This window comes from Gracilinanus agilis, chromosome 3, assembly GCF_016433145.1.
Source record: "Gracilinanus agilis isolate LMUSP501 chromosome 3, AgileGrace, whole genome shotgun sequence".
NCBI lineage: Eukaryota > Metazoa > Chordata > Mammalia > Didelphimorphia > Didelphidae > Gracilinanus > Gracilinanus agilis.
In genome coordinates, this window is record NC_058132.1 from 324,511,951 (window position 1) to 324,516,452 (window position 4,502).

General features: G+C 48.1%; 2 non-coding genes across 2 annotated transcripts; one reads left to right on the forward strand and one right to left on the reverse strand.

Moving 5' to 3' along the window:
• The first annotated feature begins 714 nt into the window (after positions 1-714).
• Positions 715-878, forward strand: LOC123243463. Its single transcript, XR_006505986.1, has one exon. It is a non-coding gene; the product is annotated as a U1 spliceosomal RNA (small nuclear RNA).
• Positions 879-2,401: 1,523 nt separating this feature from the next.
• On the reverse strand, positions 2,402-2,565 carry LOC123243440. Its single transcript, XR_006505965.1, has one exon. It is a non-coding gene; the product is annotated as a U1 spliceosomal RNA (small nuclear RNA).
• Between the last annotated feature and the right edge of the window lie 1,937 nt (positions 2,566-4,502).

A 4,502-nucleotide genomic window follows, 5' to 3' on the forward strand; every position in this document is an offset into this window, starting at 1 on the left:
GGTCTAGACTTCCGAAGCAAGCTGGGGTTTGAAGACGGCCAGGTCCTAAAACCTGCAAGTCAGCAACCCCGGCAACGTTTGCCTCGAGCGGTCTGACGAAGCGCCCGCGGGTGTCCCGGTATGGTCAGGTGGGAAAAGACCGGGTGGGAGAGGCGGGATGGGAGCCGGACGGGATCGGGAGGAGGGAGGCCAGTCCAGGAAGGAGCCAAACTCCTGAGAAGGCGGGGTGCGAGAGCTGCGACGGTCTGGGTCCCAAGCGAAGTCAAGGACGAGGAGTGAAGGAGCAGAAGCAGAAGCAGAAGCAGAGGCAGGCAGCGGGAGGGACGGGATTAGACTGAGGAAACGCCCGCCCCCGGCCTTGCGCGGGTTCCCAGATACTTTTCCCTGCCCGGGAGTGCAAGTTCCGCAGCAGAGCCATTAGATGGCAGTCTCCATTGGGAGCGTCTCGGTGTGTGACGTCCTGAAGGGGGTAGGGCGTATGCAGATGAAGAGACCTCTGGGCCTTCGTTCCCCGACCGGTTCCTGCAAGTGGGAAACAGAGATTTGGCGGGTTCGGAGGGGCTTCAGCCGGTTTGGTCGGGTTTGAAGCGCTGGAGGCGTGTGCGATTTGCGTGTCTACAGCGTGTGGTGTGGGACGCGGAAGAGCTGTGTAAGTAAGCCTGAGTTAGGAGTGTGTGGTTGTTGAGGGCGTGGGGGTTCGCGTTGGCAAAAAGCATACTTACCTGGCAGGGGTGATTCCATGATCACGAAGGTGGTTTCCCCAGGGCGAGGCTTATCCATTGCACTCCGGATGGGCTGACCCCTGCAATTTCCCCAAATGCGGGAAACTCGACTGCATAATTTGTGGTAGTGGGGGACTGCGTTCGCGCTCTCCCCTGATATCCTCGTGTGCTAAAAATAGCTTGACATAAGTCTTGACAGGAAACTCTTGTATATAAGATAGTTTTTCTCTACTTTAACATAGGTATAGTGCCAGTTGTACCTCGGAATTTTACTGAAACCTTTCATTTTACAGTTGTTTCATTATTCCTTTTTTTTTTTCATTTATTTCCTCTAAAAGTTTGACATCTTTATATATAACCTTCTTCTTTAGCTTTTACCTAAACCCGCAATTTTTTGACATTACCCCCCCAGCTCCTTTTTCCCCAACACAACACCATGGTCCTTTTTTTATCTTAAGAAAGCATTGGGGTACTATTGTGCTCAAAGGAATAATAAACTGGAGGAATTCCATGTGAACTGGAAAGATCTCCAGAAATTGATGCAGAGTGAAAGGAGCAGAGCCAGAATGAACATTGCACATACAGACCAATATACTGTGGTAAAATGGGACTTCTGTACTAGCAGCAATGCAATGTTATCCAGGAACATTCTGAGGGGTTTAGGGAAAAGAACGCTACCCACATTCAGAGGAAGAACTGCAGGAGTGGAAACAGAAGAAAAACTGCTTGAACACGTGAGTTGACGTGGACATGATTGGGGAGGTAGACTCAAAACTACCACACCAATGCAACTATCAAATAGGTCTTAATGACACGTTAAAACCAGTGGAAATACGCATCAGCCCTGGGGGTGGTGGTGGGAAAGTTGGGGGGCGGGTGTGAAGGGGAAAGAGCATGAATTATGTAACCATGTTAACTTTTCTAAAAGATAAATATTAATTTTTTTAAAAAGCATTAGGGGCGCCCAGCTGGATTACTGGATTGAGAGCGCCAGGCCTCAAGACAGGCGGTCCTAGGTTCAAATGTGATCTCAGACACTTCCCAGCTGTGTGGCCCCTGGGCAAGTCACTTGACCACTCCACCCCCACCCCCACCCACCCCCGCCATTGCCGGAAGGTAAGTTTAAAAAAGAAAAAAATACTTTTATTAAAAAAGCTCTCAAATCTCATTTTCCCTTAAATTTCTGGTTGTAGTTCTCTCCCTCTCCACCCCTTTTCGATTTTTATGCTCCTTGGAATATGGAGAATATGTAGAGTTAACAGCAGCTACTTCGGGGAAAAAAAAAAAAAAAAAAAGACCCTTGCCGGTAAAGTAATATGTAACTATTGTCAAGAGCAATTGTAGGGGCAGCTAGGGGTAGCTCAGGTTCAAATCCGGCCTCAGACACTTTCCCGCCCCTGCCCACTCCTTACCACTCTTTATTGGCTTTATTCCACGTATTTTTTTGGCCTTAGCCAATACACAGAAGCTAAGGGTTTAAAAACAAGAAGAAAAAAATTAAGTAGTAATCTCCACATGTTTCTTTTTTAGGAGACAAGTAATCAGTTAAGTGCTTCAGTACTAAAAATTAAGCTAAAAAATCTCTCCATTCCTAAAGAAGACAGAGGCCCAACAAAAAATACTTACAGAGGCACAAAAATAAGCTTTTCGAATAAACTATTTTTGGTATACGAGAATATCAGGGGAGAGCGCGAACGCAGTCCCCCACTACCACAAATTATGCAGTCGAGTTTCCCGCATTTGGGGAAATCGCAGGGGTCAGCCCATCCGGAGTGCAATGGATAAGCCTCGCCCTGGGGAAACCACCTTCGTGATCATGGAATCACCCCTGCCAGGTAAGTATGCTTTTCGCTAACGCGAACCCCCACGCCCTCAACAACCACACACTCCTAACTCAGGCTTACTTACACAGCTCTTCCGCGTCCCACACCACACGCTGTAGACACGCAAATCGCACACGCCTCCAGCGCTTCAAACCCGACCAAACCGGCTGAAGCCCCTCCGAACCCGCCAAATCTCTGTTTCCCACTTGCAGGAACCGGTCGGGGAACGAAGGCCCAGAGGTCTCTTCATCTGCATACGCCCTACCCCCTTCAGGACGTCACACACCGAGACGCTCCCAATGGAGACTGCCATCTAATGGCTCTGCTGCGGAACTTGCACTCCCGGGCAGGGAAAAGTATCTGGGAACCCGCGCAAGGCCGGGGGCGGGCGTTTCCTCAGTCTAATCCCGTCCCTCCCGCTGCCTGCCTCTGCTTCTGCTTCTGCTTCTGCTCCTTCACTCCTCGTCCTTGACTTCGCTTGGGACCCAGACCGTCGCAGCTCTCGCACCCCGCCTTCTCAGGAGTTTGGCTCCTTCCTGGACTGGCCTCCCTCCTCCCGATCCCGTCCGGCTCCCATCCCGCCTCTCCCACCCGGTCTTTTCCCACCTGACCATACCGGGACACCCGCGGGCGCTTCGTCAGACCGCTCGAGGCAAACGTTGCCGGGGTTGCTGACTTGCAGGTTTTAGGACCTGGCCGTCTTCAAACCCCAGCTTGCTTCGGAAGTCTAGACCTTTCCTCCCATGCTTCCCCTGCCACATGCCTAGTACACCTGGAGTACAAAGGACCTCCCTACTTGGCTACAGCAGGAACCCTTTGACTTAGACAGACCCTCCAACATCTCTGGTCCCTTTACCTCACTGGCAAAGGATCCTAAAGACCATTGATTTAGAGCTGAGAGGAATCTTTGAGTCTTTCGAGTCCCTCCCATTTTCACATTTTAGGAAAATGAGGCTCTTCTTCAGCTTGGAATATTTCATGTCCTTGGACACAGAGAAATCACATGACAAATGCCTGCTGGTTGAACTTGAAGAGACTGCGTTTTTCTAACCACTTTGCTAGTTAAAAGTAAGTCTTCATGTGCATGATGAGGTTAACTCAGAGTCCATCTAGTCCACCTTATTCCTGGCAAAGGGATCCCTTTGAATAATAACTGATATTGGCAAGAAAGAGACAGAAAACTACAGTTTGACTGGTCTGCCCCTCTCCCTCACTTTCTGGCTTACTGGGAGGATGTCAGAATTAAATTCCTTACCTCTCCATTCCTCATTCATATTGCCTTGCTCCTTCTTTCTCACTCCTTATTAATTTAGTGGAACTCTTGCACCAAAACCCATCGTTGTTATTCAGCAGCAGTCCAAGTCTGTGATTCCATTTGGGATTTTCGTGACAAAGATACTCGAGTGCTTGTCATTTCTTTCTCCAGCTCATTTTACAAATGAGAAAACTGAGGCAAACTGGGTTAAGACACACGCCCAAGGTCTGTAAAAGTGTCTCATATCATATTTGAACTCAGGTCTTCCTGACACCAGGCTGCTGCTCAATCTACTGAGCCACCTAGCTGCATCCTATATTCATTACACATAGAAAACTTTAGTTTGTCATACAGGATTTCAACATCATAACTGTGAAAATAATCAAACAATCATTTGTTAAGTTCCTAGCCACTGGGGATACACAGAGACAGTCCTTGCTTTATATTTAAACTCTAAATATTAGAGTTTAAAATCTAATAGAAAGTGGGTACAATAATGGGAATAGAGACTGGGCCTGTGATTCTTTTTAAGACAAGCAGATTCCCTTTCCCTATCCAGGGAATCATCAATATGCATGCATTAAGGTCTTACTTTTTGTCAGACACTATGATAAATCCTGGAGATACAAAGAAAAGCAAAAAAATCTTATCCTTTTCCTTCAGGTGTTCACAGTCTAATATGGGGGAAACCCCATGGAAAGA